Source organism: Bos javanicus, chromosome 4 (genome assembly GCF_032452875.1).
Source record: "Bos javanicus breed banteng chromosome 4, ARS-OSU_banteng_1.0, whole genome shotgun sequence".
Lineage (NCBI taxonomy): Eukaryota > Metazoa > Chordata > Mammalia > Artiodactyla > Bovidae > Bos > Bos javanicus.
Genome location: NC_083871.1, coordinates 40,078,201 through 40,097,949, shown reverse-complemented (window position 1 = coordinate 40,097,949; position 19,749 = coordinate 40,078,201).

The window sequence follows — 19,749 nt, the reverse complement described above, 5'->3', positions numbered from 1 at the left end:
AACATTTGTTGTGTTCTTAGAAAATTAGCTCCTTTATCATTATGTGATTTTCCTCTGTATCCATTATATGTTTTTGTGTGTTTGATGAAGTGGGCCTTTCCTGAAATCAATATAGGCATTTCTGCTTTCTTTAGATTGATGTTAGTACAGTATGTCTTTCTTCATCCACTTATTATTGATTTGTCAGAATCTTTATATTTAAGGTGGATTTATTGTAGACAATGAGTAACTGGGTTTGTTTTTTTTAATCCATTCTGATTGTCCTTCAGTTTTGCTAGGTTTATGGCATTTACCCTTAAAATTATTCTTATGTTTGGATAAAAATGTTTTTATTCTTATGTTTCTTAATTTAATTCTTAAATTAATGTCAACAAAATTGGAAATCATTTTCTCTTCGTTGGATTTGTTTGTGTTTCTTTTTTCTTCCTCTGTTTCTTTCTCCTCTGGTTTAAGCTGAGCATTCTATATGATCTAGATTTATCTACCCTCTTAGCATACCAATTATACTTAAAATTTTTTTATGACTTCTTTGGGGTTTCCAATATACATTTTAAATTAATGTATAAATCTAAGTCCACCTTCAAATTATACTATGCCACCTTATACATTTCCAATTTCTCCTTCTTGTCATTTGTTGTATTAATTTAACCTATCTAAATATTATAGTCACACAAAATGTTACTGTATCTACTTTAAAAGTTATCATTTGTCTTCTCTTTAAAGGACTTCTCTGAATGTTTCTTGCAAGAGAGATGAGCTGGTGATGAATTCATTGTTTTTATTTCTCTGAAAAACTATTTATTTATCAGTTTTAAAGAACAATTTTATTGCATGTAGACTTCTGGATGTCTTTATTTTTTTTTTCTTTCAACAATTTAAATGTTTCACTCCATTTTTTTCTTGTTTGAAATCTTTCTGATAAGAAGTCTGTCACAATTCTTAGCTTTGTTCTACAAGTAATGCATTCCTTTCTCCCCTGTCCTGCTCTCAGCCCTGACTTCATTGAAGATTATCTCTTTGTCTTTGGTTTTCTGAACTGTAACTGTAATAAACCTAGATATAATTTTAAGAATATTTATTTCGCTTTATGTTCTCTGAGTTTCTTGCATCAGTGGTTTTTGTATCTATCACTAATTTTGGAAAGTTTTAGACTGTTATAAATTTACATATTTCTTTGCTCCCTCCCCTCTTTTTACCCTCTATAGTTTTCCATTTACATATGTTATTGTTGTCGCTGTTTAGTCACTAAGTCATGTCCGACTCTTTTTGTGTCCCCATGGACTGTAACTTCCCAGGCTCCTCTGTCCATGGGATTTCTCAGGCAAGAATACTGGAGTGGGTTGCTATTTCCTTCTCCAGAGCATCTTTCTGACTCAGGGATCAAACCTGCATCTTCAAGATTGCAGGTAAATTCTTTACCACTGAACCACCTGGGGCTTCACAATCTTTTGCAATTATGCTTTCTCCTTTTAGTATTATATTCTTTTTTTTTTTTTTTTTTGCAATTTAGTTTGAAATGTCTCTACTGATACATCTTCAAGCTTACTGATTCTTTACTCAGCCATGTCTACTCTAATGATTAACCCATTAAAGATATTTTTAATTTCTGAAACAATATTTTTGTTCCTATTATTTTCTATGATAACTTCTTAAGAGTCTCCATTTCTATTCTGATGTCACTTATGTGCTTTTTTCATTGGATCCTTATGTTAATCACAGTTAATTGTTTTAATATTGTTTATTTTTTGGAGTGCTTTATAGTTAATAGAAAAACTGAGAGGAAAGTAATAAGATTTTCCATAGATCCTCTGATCCCACGTATACACTGCATTAAAATCTCACACCAGAGTTTGTGCATTTGTTACTGTTGATGAACCTACACTGACACATTATTATCACCCAAAGACCATAGTTTTACATTAGAGTTCATTCTTGGTGTTGTACGTTCTTGGTTTGGACAAATGATGTGTATCCACCATTATCCTATAATACATAACAGTTTCACCACCCTAAAGACTCTTTGTGCTCTGACAGTTCATCACCCCCTACCCCTTAACCCTTAGCAACCATGGCTCCTTCTACTGTCTAACTGGTTTCATCTTTTCCAGAGTGTCATATAATTGGAATAATGCAGTATATAGACTTTTCAGATTAAACTCTTTCACTGAGAAATATGCATTGAAATTTCTTCCATGTCTTTTTATGGCTTGATAGCTTATATCTTTGCAGTGGTGAATAATATCTCATTGTCTGTATGGTTCATATTTTATTGTTCTTTTCATCTACTGAAGAACATCTTGGTTGCTTCCACATTCTATTATGAATAAAACTTCTGTAAATACTTGTGTGCAATTTTCTGTGTGAACATAGTTTTCAACTTCTCAGGCAAAGGAGCAAACTATCGTCCAAAATGATTGTATCATTTTGCATCCCAACTAGCAGTAAATGAGAATTCCTGTTGTTCCCATGCTGGTCAGCATTTGGTAGTGCTAGCGTTTTGCATTTTGGCCATTCCAGTGGTATCTCCTTGGCAATTATTAATTATTAATTGGCAATTCCTGATGTGATACTGAGTATCTTTTAATATGCTTATTTGATATCTGTATATATTGCCCCACCCAATATACTGAGGTATAGTTGACAAATAAAAATTGTATCTACCTACTATGGTCTGAATGTTTATGCCTCACCAAAATTCTCATGTTGAAATCCTAATGCCTGATGAAATGGTATTATTAGTGGACCTTTGTCAAGGGCTTATGCCTTGATGGTGGAACCTTCATAAGTGGGAATAACGCCTTATACAAGTGGTTCCAAGAGAAATGTCTAGTCATTTTTGCCCTTTGAGGATACAATGAGAAGTCTAAAACCTGGAATAGGGCCCTCACCAAAGCATACCAGTGCTATGACGTTGCACTTCCAGCCTCAGAAACTAGGAGCAGTACATTTTTGCTGTTTATAAGCTACCTGTATGCTATTACAGTTACACAAACAGACTAAGACAATATTTATGGTACATAACATGATGATTTTATATGCTTGCACTGTGTATCTTCCTTAGCCACATACCTGTTCAAATCTTTTCCCCATTTTCTATGTGAGTTATTTGTTTTCTTACTGCTGAGTTTTAAGTGTTCTTTGTACATTTGGATAACAATTTTTTAATTTAAGATGTCTTCTGCAAATATGCCTTCCCAATATGACCTGCCTTCTTATTCACTTGAGAGCATTTTTCCATAACATATTTTAATTTTAATGAAATCCAGTGTATCACATTTTTTTCTTTTGTGAATTATGACCTAGTATTGTATTTAAAAAATCATCACCACAGGTATACATGTGTTCCCCATCCTGAACACATGTATACCTGTGGCGGATTCATTTCGATATTTGGCAAAACTAATACAATATTGTAAAGTTTAAAAATAAAATAAAATTATAAAAAAAATCATCAACATACTTAACATTATCACAGTTTTTTCCTATGTTATCTTCTAGGAGTTCTATAGTATTTTATTTTACATTTAAGTCTATGATCCATTTGTGCTATTTTTGTGAAGAGTGTGAATGTTTGTTTAAATAATCTCTTTCTCTGTCTCTCTCTCTCTCTCTATTTTTGTTATGTGGATGTCCAGTTTTTCTACCACCATTTGTTGAAAAGATTATTCTTGCTCCTTGGCGTCCTTTTTCTCTTTTGTCAAAGATCAGTTAACTGTATCTTTGTGGAAGTACTTCTTCTTTTCCATTGACCTATTTGTTTATGCTTTTGCTAATACCACATTATCCTGTTTATTGTAGCTTTATAGTAAATCCTTAATTTGGATAATGCTAGTCTTCAAATTTTTGTCCTTCTTTAATATTGTGTGGCTAATTCTGGGTATTTTGGCTATTCTGGGTATAGGAAATGGCAACCCACTCCAGTATTCCTGCCTAGAAAACCCCCATGGATGGAGGAGCCTGGTAGGCTACAGTCCATGAGGCCACAAAGAGTTGGACACAACTGAGCGATTTCACTTTCACTTTCATTCTGGGTATTTTAGCTTTCCATATAAACTTTAGAATCAATTTCTTGCTATCCACAAAATACCTTGCTGAAATTTTGACTGTGATTGTGTTAATAGATCAATTTGGGGAAAACTGATATCTTGGCAACCTTGACTTTCCCTATCCATGACTAGAGAATACTTCTCCATTTGTTAATTTTTTTTAATTTATTTTATTCATCAGAGTTTTTTAGTATTTCTCACATTGATCTTGTATATTTTTTGTTAGATTTATAACTAAGTATTTAACTTTGGTGTGCTATGATGTTATAATTTTTAAAATTTCAAATTACATTTGTTCCTGGCTTGTATATAGAAAAGCAATTGATATTTTTTATATTAATCTAGTGTTCTGCAAATTTTCTAGGGTGATTATTAGTTCCAGAAGGGATTTTTTGGTCAGTTTTTTGGTTTTTTTTTTTTTAGATTTTATATATAGGCAAACATATCATCCTTGAAAAAAGATATTTGTATGACTTCATTTCTAATATATACATCTTTTATTTCTTTTTCTTGTCTTCATGCATTACCTAGAAGTTCCAGTACAATGTTGAAAAGAAGTAGTGAGAGGAGACATCTTCATCTTATTCCCAATCTCAGCATAAAACCTTCTAGTTTGCTTTGTTACCAGTACAATGTTACCTGGGTGGATGTTCTTTATCAAGTTGAGAAAGGTCTCCTTTATTCCAGTTTACTGAGAGTTATTATGAACAGGTGTAAGATATTGTCAGTTGTTTTTCTGTATCTACTGATATGATCACATGAGTTTTCTTGTTTAGCCTGATGTAATAGATTACTAATTGATTTTTGAACATCGTACCAGCTTTACATACCAGGGTCATGGTATATAATTATTTTTATACATTGTTAGATTTAAATTGCTAATATTTTGTTGAGGTTTTCTCAAGAGAAAATGATTTATAGCTTTTTGTTGTTGTTGTTATTGTTGCTATTGTTTTTATGTAATATCTTTATTTGGTTTTGGTGTTAGGATGATGCTGTCCTCACTGAGTAAGTTAGAAGATATCCCCTCTACTTCATTCTTTTGGAGAACATTATTGTGAAGTGATAAAATTTCTTCCTTAAATATTTAGTAGAAATTTCCATTGAACCTACCTGAGTCTTTCTGCTTTGGAAGATTATTAAATTTTGATTCAATTTATTTAATAGATATAGGCCCATTCAGATGCCTATCTTTTCTTGTATGAAGTTGATGGATTGTGTCTTTCAAGCAATTGGTCCATTCAGTTCAGTTCAGTTCAGTCGCTCAGTCGTCTCTGACTCTTTGCGACCCTATGAATCGCAGCACACCAGGCCTCCCTGTCCATCACCAACTCCCGGAGTTCACCCAGACTCACGACCATCGAATCAGTGATGCCATCCAGCCATCTCATCCTCTGTCGTCCCCTTCTCCTCCTGCCCCCAATCCCTCCCAGCATCAGAGTCTTTTCCAGTGAGTCAACTCTTCGCATGAGGTGGCCAAAGTACTGGAGTTTCAGCTTTAGCATCATTCCTTCCAAAGAAATCCCAGGGCTGATCTCCTTCAGAATGGACTGGTTGGATCTCCTTGCAGTCCAAGGGACTCTCAAGAGTCTTCTCCAACACCGCAGTTCAAAAGCATCAATGCTTCAGCACTCAGCCTTCTTCACAGTCCAACTCTCACATCCATACATGACCACTGGAAAAACCATAGCCTTGACTAGACGAAACTTTGTTGGCAAAGTAATGTCTCTGCTTTTGAATATGCTATCTAGATTGGTCATAACTTTCCTTCCAAGGAGTAAGCGTCTTTTAATTTCATGGCTGCAGTCACCATCTGCAGTGATTTTGGAGCCCCCAAAATAAAGCCTGACACGGTTTCCAGTGTTTCCCTATCTATTTCCCATGAAGTGATGGGACCAGATGCCATGATCTTCGTTTTCTGAATGTTGAGCTTTAAGCCAACTTTTTCACTCTCCACTTTCACTTTCATCAAGAGGCTTTTGAGTTCCTCTTCACTTTCTGCCATAAGGGTGGTGTCATCTGCGTATCTGAGGTTATTGATATTTCTCCCGGCAATCTTGATTCCAGCTTGTGTTTCTTCCAGTCCAGCGTTTCTCATGATGTACTTTGCATATAAGTTAAATAAGCAGGGTGACAATATACCACCTTGACGTACTCCTTTTCCTATTTGGAACCAGTTTGTTGTTTCATGTCCAGTTCTAACTGTTGCTTCTTGATCTGCATACAAGTTTCTCAAGAGGCAGGTCAGGTGGTCTGGTATTCCCATCTCTTTCAGAATTTTCCACAGTTTATTGTGATCCACACAGTCAAAGGCTCAGATGACCATTATATCTACTGCTGCAGGCAGGAATCCCTCAGAAGAAATGGAGTAGCCATCATGGTCAACGAAAGAGTCCGAAATGCAGTACTTGGATGCAATCTCAAAAACGACTGAATGATTTCTGTTCGTTTCCAAGGCAAACCATTCAATACCACAGTAATCCAAGTCTATGCCCCAACCAGTAATGCTGAAGAAGCTGAAGTTGAACAGTTCTATGAAGACCTACAAGACCTTTTAGAACTAACAACCAAAAAAGATGTCCTTTTCATCATAGGGGACTGGAATGCAAAAGTAGGAAGTCAAGAAACACCTGGAGTAACAGGCAAATTTGGCCTTGGAATACGGAATGAAGCAGGGCAAAGAATGATAGAGTTTTGCCAAGAAAATGCACTGGTCATAACAAACACCCTCTTCCAACAACACAAGAGAAGACTCTATACATGGACATCACCAGATGGTCAACACCGAAATCAGATTGATTATATTCTTTGCAGCCAAAGATGGAGAAGCTCTATACAGTCAACAAAAACAGGACCGGGAGCTGACAGTGGCTCAGATCTTGAGCTCCTTATTGCCAAATTCAGACTTAAATTTAAGAAAGTAGGGAAAACCACTAGACCATTCAGGTATGACCTAAATCAAATCCCTTATAATTATATAGTGGAAGTGAGAAACAGATTTAAGGGCCTAAATCTGATAGATAGAGTGCCTGATGAACTATGGAATGAGGTTTGTGACATTGTACAGGAGACAGGGATCAAGACCATCCCCATGGAAAAGAAATGCACAAAAGCAAAGTGGCTGTCTGGGGAGGACTTACAAATAGCTGTGAAAAGAAGAGAAGTGAAAAGCAAAGGAGAAAAGGAAAGGTACAAGCATCTGAATGCAGAGTTCCAAAGAACAGCAAGAAGAGATAAGAAAGCCTTCCTCAGCGGTCAATGCAAAGAAATAGAGGAAAACAACAGAATGGGAAAGACTAGAGATCTCTTTGAGAAAATTAGAGATACCAAGGGAACATTTCATGCAAAGATGGGCTCGATAAAGGATAGAAATGGTATGGACCTAACAGAAGCAGAAGATATTAAGAAGAGGTGGCAAGAATACACAGAAGAACTGTACAAAAAAGATCTTCACGACTCAGATAATCACGATGGTGTGATCACTGACCTAGAGCCAGACATCCTGGAATGTGAAGTCAAGTGAGCCTTAGAAAGCATCACTACGAACAAAGCTAGTGGAGGTGATAGAATTACAGTTGAACTATTTCAAATCCTGAAAGATGATGCTGTGAAAGTGCTGCACTCAATATGCCAGCAAATTTGGAAAACTCAGCAGTGGCCACAGGACTGGAAAAGGTCAATTTTCATTCCAATCCCAAAGACAGGCAATGCCAAAGAATGCTCAAACTACCGCACAACTGCACTCATCTCACATGCTAGTAAAGTAATGCTCAAAATTCTCCAAGCCAGGCTTCAGCAATACGTGAACTGTGAACTTCCTGAAGTTCAAGCTGGTTTTAGAAAAGGCAGAGGAACCAGAGATCAAATTGCCATCATCTACTAGATCATGAAAAAAGCAAGAGAGTTCCAGAGAAACACCTATTTCTGCTTTATTGACTATGCCAAAGCCTTTGTGTGGATCACAATTGGTCCATTACATGTGCATTATCAAATTTGTGACCATAATGTTTGTCATATTCCTGTATTATCCTTTTAAATTTCATGAAATCTTTAATCATGTCCTCCTAATTTCTTGTATGATATTAATGATTTGTATCATCATAGTTATTTTGTCAGTTTATTTTAAAAATTGGGTAGTATTTAAGTATGGTTCATACATTTGATTTGTCTTTAGAGGCTGCATTTTTTCTGGCATGCCTTGTAATATTTCAGTGAAACTCAGACATGTGATATTGAGGACTAAAAACTGTGGTAAACAGGTCTTAATGTGAGATCTTATGTTAATGATGCTAGCAGTCAGACTGTGTTTGCTATAGCTATAGGGTTACAGAGGCTTTAGTGTCCCCCTATTGTCCTTGTTTTTATCTCCCTTGGTCCTTTGGCACTTGTATAGGTACTCATCCTGAAAGGAACTTTGTGTCTTGCGTCTTTTTATCCATAATAATTGTATATCTGCTACTGTACTGTATCCCTATTGGTGTGGTGATAAGGTGTGGGGAGAAGTATTCTATGATTGTGATTAAATTTTGTTCTTCTGATGGACCTATGTCCTTGAGTTGTGATCTTCACTGGTGTTTCTAAGCACCCCCCACCACCAAGGTGAGGTAGAAACGTTACAAGGTTCTGGAGTGGGAGAAATGCCATTCCCCCAGGTAGATTAAAAATATGGTAAGATTATTTTCTCCTGGAGAGGACGCCTTTGTTATGGAAACTGCTCTGGTATCATCATATTGCTTACTCTTCCCTTTTCAACTGCCATACCTATCAGGGGATGTTTCTTAGTTATACATTCTGAAAACCTGATCAGGTTCCTGAGTGGAGCACTTATGAAAGTGTGGGAACATGCTTACAACCATGTTCCCCAGGAGTTTCTCACTCTGAAGATAATCTAAACTCAGCCTTTAGCAATTGTGTCCCTCCCAGTATACAGATAAGCAGATTGTAATTGTGACTTTCTGGGTTTGCCTAACTTTCCAGACCATGGGGTACAGGTTTGACTTGTAAACTAAATTCTCTGATGGGTCCAAGAAGAATAACTGACTTGCAGTTTGTTTAGTTTTTACCTGTAAGGATGGAGTGATGACTTTTAAGTTCCTTACATATCCAAGCCAAAACTGGAAGTATGTAATGAAGTTTTTATTTCTTTTCAGCACAGAGGAACCTGGAAAATGTTTTAAACATTATTAAATGTCTATTGTGAGTTAGATTTTGTGAGTTAAATACTATTTTAAGTTTTGGCCATGTAATATTGAAAAAAAACTGGATTAAAATCAAGTACTATTTCCTTATAATTTCTACCTTCTGGTCCTGTTTGCCTGACAGACTTTAAAAGGAAAAATCATAACAGACACCCTTGATTGCACACAATTTAGTAACTGTTTTTAAGTATGACGTCTTAGAGTTGGAGGTAGGACATAATGGAGATACTGTGGAGTGCCTTTTTTTTTTTTATGAGGAGTATTTGGATTTGAAGCCCACATTTTATTTAATTAGCACCCTGCTTATTCCTACTTTCCTTTCCTCTTCTGCTTTCAACTATGAGTCATCCCAAAAGGGAAGATAGACCTACTTGCATTAGAAAATGAATTCTATTAAGAGATAAGAAATAGAAACTTGGATGAAGTTTCACATATATTGAAATCTGTGATACCAATCATTCAGGACAGCAGATAATTCTTTTTTTTCATTGCAGCATTTATTCAACAGGCACTTCTAAATAGCAGCTTTACTTCAGATTCTGGTTTAGTTGTAACAGTAATTAAAGCATATTCATTACTGCTAAAAAAAAGCTAAGTCTATTAATGGAGATGCATATACTAAAAAATTAGTGTAATACATAATGATAAAGTCTGTGTTAGATCCGTCTACTACAGACTAAATATTTACAGGAATCACATATTAGTGCATAAATTTAATTTAAACGATATAGTTCACTTATTAAAATGGTTCACTTGTTAATATATTTTCCAACTTAAGAAACTTCCTTTTCACTTGATTCTTTCCATTTTACTTAAATGTTTACTAAAACATAACTTTAGTGAGCACAGGTAACATTATTTCTGAAAGTCACGTCAGTCCTTAGGAGATAAAGTTAGAAAATAGGCAACTTTATGCTCATGGATGGTATTCCACATTATAATGTATTAGACTTTACTTGCTTAATTCTAACGCTAGAAAAAGTAAATATTCCTATATTTCTGTGTCTTATAATCAGAGGTGTTTTTTTTTTCCCCAAATGGAAACAACATTCCCCAAAATGTGTATATAACTAATGTGACTATATGAGTTTGTATATGAGTATTTTGGAAAGAATGAAAATTGGAAGATGAAGAGAAAGTGGAAAACACTTATATCCATGAGATAATTTCAATACCCTGTTGATTCTGTTTTCTCATATATTTCTCATATATTGTCACTGATGGTATTAATGAAATAATAAGAGAAATTTATAGCTGAGTATCAGAGAAGGCAATGGCAACCCACTCCAGTACTCTTGCCTGGAAAATCCCACAGACGGAGTAGCCTGGTGGGCTGCAGTCCACGGGGTCGCTAAGAGTGGGACATGACTGAGCAACTTCACTTTCACTTTTCACTTTCATGCATTGGAGAAGGAAATGGCAACCCACTCCAGTGTTCTTGCCTGGAGAAGCCCAGGGACGGGGGAGCCTGGTGGGCTGCTGTCTATGGGGTCGCACAGGGTCGGACACAACTGAAGCGACTTAGCAGCAGCAGCAGCATAGCTGAATATAGTTACACATGTTTCAAAGCCATCTGGTTTAAATCTCACTAGATCTCTGAAGATCTTAATTATATTTTAATAATTTACTATTACAAGAAAGTATAGTTTTAATCTGATTTTAAAGGCATGAAAAATATTTGCCAAAACCTATTGTTCTTAATTTCACTGATTTACAAAGTAGGAAAAAATGACGCACACAGATATCATAATCTAGAAAGGCCATTTGAAATTTAGTTCAGATTTTGGTGTCAATAATATGACCTTTCCATTGTCTATAATAATATGAGGAAGGGAATGCCATAGTTAGATAGTTTTTTTTTTTTTTAAAGAAGAATAATATAAAAATATTGAAAATATGTGCTGATAGGGTAAGAAATAATTATAGAAAGAAAATTTAGAAATCTTTCTTAATAATTATTCAGGAGATGGATAATGAGTATCATACTTTATTTGTGATAATAGAAGTAGAGTGAAAGACACATATGCAATAAAGTGAAATTGAAGATAAAGTTGACTACTCTTTTTAAGTATCAGGTGTGTTCCAAAATGTTTGCAAACATCGCTTAATGCTAAAGACAAAAATGATATAATCATTCCATTTTAGTAGATGTGGGTTTTGACTGTGATCATTATATGATATGTTTACTATATGACTTGCTCACTATGGAACAGTGGTATTGTTGGGAGTCCACCCTGGTCTAAATCCACAAATTCTCAAATAGTGTTTGCCACTGTTGCTGCTGTACTATTTCAAGCCTAAATGACAATAATGCTCTTATCTCTGGCAAGTGGTAAATGAAAAATACCAAGTATACAGAGGATAATAGTAAGTTTTAGCTTGCATTCATTTGAGTTTAAAGAGCTTGTAGATTTTTTTTTTGATTCACAGAAAGCCTGTCTGTTTTGTATATGATTATAGTGGAAAATTCACTGTGATTCATAAGCACATTTTCCCAAAACAAAGAAAATGCAGCTGAATACAGTATGCACTAACGTAAGTAAATATGTGATACTCATTCAGTCTATGCTCCTTTGCATCACATCCTTTTCAAAAGTGCTTTTTTCCTCCCTTTTTTTTTTTTTATTTTGACATGAATCTGCCTACAATGAAGGACACTTGCAGGAGACATGGTTTTGATCCCTGGATTGGAAGATTCCTTGGAGAAGGAAATGGCAACCCACTCCAGTGTTCTTGCCTGAAAATCTCCATGGACAGAGGAGCCTAGTAGGCTACAAGCCCCTGGGGTTGCAAAGAATAGGACATGACTATGCACACACTGCACTGCATAATTTGGATTCATTCCTTTTTATACTACCATAAAATCACCTTTATGTTTTTAAGGTCAAATCTTATATTTTCTAGAATATTTTTCCATTAATTAGGAATTTTACATCTCTTTTAAACTGCCAACTATTTTTATTGGAATTTTTATTGTTTTGTTAGTACTCTGGCACGAAGTAGCATAGTTCTTAGTGGTGTATTCCAGCCACAGTTTTCCCTTAAGCCCCATTATTTTTCAGGCATGATTCTGCAGGATAGGAAGTGTGTTCAGTCGCACTAGGTTGTGGTATATTGTACTATAACAGGATCACTTGAGTGAGTTTTGAGACTTAAAAGTCAAGATTGATACTGATATATAAATTTGGAAGAAATCACCATCTAAGAAGTTGAAGTAATGGCTGTCCTGTTGAGGGCTAGAAGAGAAAGAACTGATGACAGAACTGTGGGAGACATTGAGAGGTTTAAGGAAGAAAGGGTCAATGAAAGAACTGGTTCTTTTTGGCTCCTTTGTTGCTTGTACCATTCATTTATTCAACAAATATTTACTAGGCTATGTTCTCATGGAGGAGGAGATTGTGAAAGTGGCCTGGTTTCTTCTTTAATGCAGTTATAAATTTTAAATAAGCACAGATTACATAAACACTATCGTTAAATCAGATTGTCCTGAATTTTTACACCAGTCCCTTGTGAAATACAGTTCCTATTCAAAAGGGACCAGAAGCTCTGCCTTTGATTTCCTGTAGAATTTGAAAAACAAGTATGGCTGGCTCCAAGTTGGCTTGAATTTCATTAGTACCAAGGGTAGAAATTGGGATACTTTGCTTGCCTGATTCGTTTTCCAGCCTGTATTTCCCAGGTATAAACACCTTAAAATAAGTCATCATTCCGTTGTGAATTAGCCAAGAGACACAACAGAGCAGCAGAAACTAATTAATTCTGTTCTCTTGACTTTTCTTTGGTTAAGCAAGTCATTAAAGCAAATTGTAAGTGTATTGCATGCACTGATTTAGAGCTTGATAGGGTCATGCTATCTGGCAACCAATATATTTATTTGCATTTATTTTTTTAGTCAGTACTTATAGATCTCACTAGAATTTCCAACCATGATCAGTGTGCTGTTAGAATAAAATCTCTCTTTTTCAGTCAGGGTGGTCTTTTCACATAAATGGTTCAAGATATACAGCTGCCAATTTCAAGCTATAGACTATCTTTTTATAATTTCAGCTCAGGATATTAAAGTATATTGATGAAATATCCAGTTTTATACAATATTTAAATAAATTATCCTCCAATTAAAATAAATAAATTAATTTTAAAAAGAATTGACAAACTGTTGATAAATATAGTCTATTTGAAATTTCCTAATTTTGGTTTTTAAATTATGGTGTCAGCGTGGTTGCTTAAAAATGTAGTTGTATCCTCAAAAGCACTCCTCTCTCAACATCAATCTGTTAAAAATCTGGTATAGATTGGTCCCCAGCAATAATGTTGAAAATGATTTTTTAGAGTCTTTAATAATATCAAGATAATTAATTATGAATAGCATAAGTGAACTAGTTTGGTAAACCTAAAAAAGCTTTATTTTTTCCCAGAAGACATGAAATATAAATATTTTGTAAAGCTATATATTTTATATATATATGCATGTTTATACCAATGCATAATACATTATTATATACACCAATATGTAATGTATACCATAATATATATGTGTGTTTATGTGAGTGTGTATATATGTACATGAAGTATATGTAATGTAATGTGTATATGTGTATATATATATCTAAGAGAGAGATTTGTTTACCTATTTGCAAGATTTACTTATTAGCTTTATATTATCAGATATCACGTCTATGAATTCATGCTGAACAATTACAGTTGATATATACTGTCCAAAATAATTTGTATTTTTCTATGCCTAAAATACTTGGAATATTATACATTTGATTTATTTTAGTTATAAAATTGAACTTTATGCTAATTATTTTTGATGATTTCTTTTAAAGTACCATCTTTATGTATAAGGAGCCAGTGAAATCAATGACATTTCATTCAGTTTGAATTTGGTCTACTTGACGACTGATTTTTTTTATACATTCACACATTAATTAATAGAATTAAAATTCACTATGTATCCTTATTCAAGTGGACATTACTAAAGGAAATATTCTTTTTTTTTTTTTAAATCTTCCAATTTTATTTTATTTTTAAACTTTACATAATTGTATTAGTTTTGCCAAATATCAAAATGAATCCGCCACAGGTATACATGTGTTCCCCATCCCGAACCCTCCTCCCTCCTCCCTCCCCATACCATCCCTCTGGGCCGTCCCAGTGCACCAGCCCCAAGCATCCAGAGGAAATATTCTTATCATTAAGTGTCTCAAAGTAATTTCGCTCAGTCGTGTCCAACTCTGACCGAGTGGACTGTAGCCTACCAGGCTCCTCCATCCATGGAATTTTCAAGGCTAGAGTGCTGGAGTGGGCTGCCATTGCCTTCTCCAGGGGATCTCCCTGACCCACGGAGGGAATCCAGGTCTCCCACATTGTAGGCAGACGCTTTACCATCTGAGCCACCAGGGAAGTCTATTATTATCATTAAGGTCATATCAGATGACATCTGTAAGAAGTGGAGAGGTTTTTAAATGATATGAAAAACATACTGCAATATTTCATAGACATAATCAAATGTGTTTTCCTTATATTAAGTCATGTTAGTATACAGAAAATAGCTGACCATTTTATATTTTAATTAATAAAAACAAATGAGAGCTACCTCTAGTTAATAATTGCAAAAAAAAGGTAAAAAGAAAATGTTTTTTCATGTTAATAACAGTTAACTTCTAATAGGGTTTATAAAACTCAAGGATGACTCAACTTGTTAAAATATTGAAGGCTCTATAATGTAAGTTCATAAAAATTAGAACTTTTTAAAAGATCTAATGAAGAATTAAATACTTTTATATTCAAGGAAAGAAGTTTGCACTGCTTAGTATCTCTTTTATTATAAAGACCAAGAGAGCTTTGCATGTGATGTATTTGGTTGGCAGTGTAAGCTCAGCAAATCTTTACCAACAGATTGTAAGGTAGAAATAAACCTATTCAATTATAAAAAAGAAAACTACACAATTAATTATTTATTTGAATACATTTAGAGTCAAATTATGTGAAGAAATGAAATAAGTTTGTGTTTAATGTTACGGCAGACATACAATAAAATAAGGTAGTTACAGCATTAAGGATACTGATAAAGAATTGAAGTATTCTTATATATTACTTTAAATATTTCCACAATCTATGGTCTTACTTAGTATTTTATTAAATTATTTGACTTGCATAGATCAAATATTATGCAAATGCATTTTCATGCAGCTTTGTATGATATATTAGGGAAATATTGAATAGAGAGAACACATTTATTTTAGATATATAAACTGCTTCACTTAAATATCTTGAATGTACTAGTTAAAAGAAAATGTTAGATTTATACCAGTTGAAAAATACATATTGGAGTGATTTAATTTGAGGCATAGACTTGTCATCACACTTCTCCTTTCACTCTTTCACCTGCTCATGTGTTGTGCATATGTAGAGTGTAATGTATACCTTTAGATCCTATTCACATAGATGCTTGTGTCTGAACAAATATTAAACCTCCTATGTAACCAATTTATTTTTTAAAATGCCACCATTTGACATACAGTAGCTCTTTCACTGCCTTTCACATCTTTTGCAGTTATGTTTGCTATGATACGGAGCTACATATCAAAATGTGTTTGTCAAAATGGATTTGAATATTTCATTGTTGAGTTAAATGGTTTTAAAATATGTCATGCAAAATATTTATAAAAAAGTATAAGTCCAGGCTCTGTAGAATATTTTTAAGTATTCAAATACATCAACATTGTAATAATATAAATTCTTCATGTAAAATATGAAAATAGCATAATCTAATTTCTTTGCTTCTTATTGATAAACTTCGAGATATTGCCTTTTTTTGGCTGAATAGACTTATTAAGTAACAATTTTAAGGAAGAAAACTTGAAATATATTTTTACTTTTACAATACTTTCACTGTTTTCCATCCAATTTGTTTACATTTTAATTTATTTATCCTTGACCTACAGAGTATTTAAAACTGTACATTTTCAGATGTAAAATATTGCTCTCATTTCTCTTTTTTGTTAGATGCCATATATTTCATTATTAGGAATAAATACAGAAAAACTGTGGATTTTTCATCTTTATTAAGGGTTATTATGACATTCTAAGTGTTTTTATTGTGTGATACTTCATCTGGTATTAAGATGCTAACAAAATTTTTGCAATCTTTTCCATGTTAGTAAAACTTAAATATCCAGGTACTCATGACACTTAGTAGTCATTCTCAGTAGGGTGCATCACCTTACAGGGAGGTTTCTTAATACATACGGAGAGTTTTCTGGTGGTTACAATGAACAGTCTTTATGACATTTAGAGATTGGAGGAGTTAGATTAGCAAATCCTAAAATGTTTGGCAAGGCAGTCCCTTATTATGTTCAAATTTCCTTTGTAATATATATGTAGGTAAATAATTTACTTACATGAGCCTGGGCTCTTTTTTTATTTTCCACTTAAGCACAAAATAGGTTTTATACATTTTGTATATACACTAAAATTTCCAGAAATGTAAATATTATGTATAATGAAGGGAAGATCATAATTTTTCCCCTTTTGACTTAACCTGAATTCACCATTGTCCAAACCACATCACTAAAGGCAATGCCATGCTGGTTTTACCTGTCTACACAGTTAAATCATTTGGCATTGATAGTATTTGCATTTACAATTATTAAACACAAAAGTTCAAACATTTGACTGCTTCAGTATGTCTTCCAGTTAATCATCTCCAAACACTAACATTTTGAAATATCTTACTTTATTTTTTACTTTATTAATATTAAATTAGACTAACATTTTTCTGTAGTTTGTATTTAGGTTTATTATAAGAATCTCACAGTTGAGTAAATTTCTGTTTTAAAAAAGTGTATATTGCTTTTGAAAACTCTGTGACTAACAATGGAAAGTTATGCTTTACATAAGGCTTTGCTGTAAAATGTTTATATTGAGGTATATAATATACATGAGGGCTTCCCTGGTGCTTCAGTGGAAAAAAATCTGCCTGCCAATACAGAAGATGTGGGTTCTATCCCTGAGTCAGAAAGATCCCTGGAGAAGGAAATGGCAACTCAGTCCAGTATTCTTGCCTGGGAAATCTGATGGACAGAGGAGTCTGGCAGGCTCCAGTCCGTGGGGTCGCAAGAGTCAGACACAACTTAGCAACTAAACAACAAAAATAATATACATACAATAATGTGATGGATTTTAATTTATAAACATTTATAAATTTATAAACATTTACAGAATCTCAGTCAATATACCGCTGAAAGAGATAAACTCTTGCCTTCATTCTTAATTCTATCACCAACACATTAGAGATATTAGTATTAGTTAGTATTTCCTGTTCTTGAACTTATTGATAAATGGCCCTCACATGTTTGTATATAGATTTTCCATTTTGAAACACTTTTCTGAAGTTTCTGCTTAGGTTTTTTTGGGTTGTTTGTCTTCTATTACTGATTTGTAGAAATACTTTATAAAGGTAAAATACTCTAAGTGAGTCTTTTATTGAAGATTTTATATATATATGTGTGTGTGTGTGTGTGTGTTAATTCAGTTTCAGTCATGTCTGACTCTTTGCAACCCTATGGACTGTAGCCCACCAAGCTTGTATGTCCATGGGATTCTCCAGGCAAGAATACTGGATTGAGTTGCATGAAAGTGCCATTTCCTCCTCCAGGGGATCATCCTGACTCAGGGATTGAACCCACCTCTCTGTTAGATCTCCTGCATTGGTAGGAGATGTAACCTACCTACCTCTAGCACCACTTCGGAAGCCTATATATAGATATTTAGGTATATTTAAATATATATGATGTTATACTATGATAAATATTCTCACTAAGTCTCAGTTATGCCTTTTCATTCTCTGAATGCTGTCTTTTGATGAAAAAAGCAAGAGCGTTCCAGAAAAACATCTGCTGCTGGTGCTGCTAAGTCGCTTCAGTCGTGTCCGACTCTATGTGACTCCTAGGACAGCAGCTCACCAGGCTCCCCTGTCCCTGGGATTCTCCAGGCAAGAACACTGGAGTGGGTTGCCATTTCCTTCTCCAATGCATGAAAGTGAAAAGTGAAAGTGAAGTTGCTCAGTTGTGTCCGACTCTTAGCGGCCCCATAGACTGCAGCCTACCAGGCTCTTCGGTCCATGGGATTTTCCAGGCAAGAGTACTGGAGTGGGGTGCCATTGCCTTCTCTCAGAAAAACATCTACTTCTGCTTTATTGACTATACCTAAGCCTTTGAGTATGTGGATCACAATAAACTGTGGAAAATTCTTCAAGAGATGGGAATACCAGACCACCTGTCCTGCCTCCTGAGAAATCTGTGAGCAAGTCAAGAAGCAACAGTTAGAACCAGACATGGAACAACAGACTGGTTCCAAATCGGAGAAGGAGTACGTCAAAACTGTATATTGTCACTGTGCTTATTTAACTTAAATGCATAGTACATCATGAGAAACACTGGGATGGATGAAACACAAGCTGGAATCAAGATTGCCAGGAGAAATATCAATAGTCTCAGATACACAGATGACACCACCCTTATGACAGAAAGTGAAGAAGAACTAAACAGCCTCTTGACGAAAGTGAAAGAGGAGAGTGAAAAAGTTGGCTTAAAATTCAACATTCAGAAAACTAAGATCATAGCATTTGGTCCCATCACTTCATGTCAACTAGATGGGGAAACAATGGAAACAGTGACAGACTTCATTTTGAGGGCTCCAAAATCGCTGCAGATGGTGACTGCAGCCGTGAAATTTAAAGACGCTTACTTGCTCCTTGGAAGAAAATCTATGACCAACCTAGACAGCATATTAAAAAGCAGAGACATTATTTGCCAACAAAAGTCCATCTAGTCCAAGCTATGGTTTTTCATGTATGGATGTGAGAGTTGGACTATAAAGAAAGCTGAGTGTAGAAGAATTGATGCTTTTGAACTGTGGTTTTGGAGAAGACTCTTTAGAGTCCCTTGGACTGCAAGGAGATCTACCAGTCCATCCTAAGGGAGATCAGCCCTGAGTGTTGGTTGGAAGGACTGATGTTGAAGCTGAAACTCCAATACTTTGGCCACAGGATGCGAAGAGCTGACTCATTTGAAAAGACCCTGATTCTGGGAAAGATTGATGGCTGGAGGAGAAGGTGATGACAGAGGATGAGACAGTTGGATGGCATCACTGACTCAATGGACATGAGTTTGCATAAACTCTGGGAGTTGATGATGCCAACTCCAGGGAGGCCTGGCATGCTGCAGTCCGTGGGGTTGCAAACAGCCAGACGTGACTGAGCGACTGAATTGATGAAAGCAAATTATACATTCATTGAAGGAATTTATGAATCATTTATTTTATGATTAGTTCCTTATTTTACCCTCCTTAAGAATTGTTTGCCTAGTAAACATTAGGAAGGTAATCTATATTTTTCACTAGTTTTATTGTTTTGGCATTAGCATTGGCCCAGAGTACTACTGCAGTACACTGTGTGAGAATTTATGCTACAGGCATCGGAGATCATCTATTCCATTCCA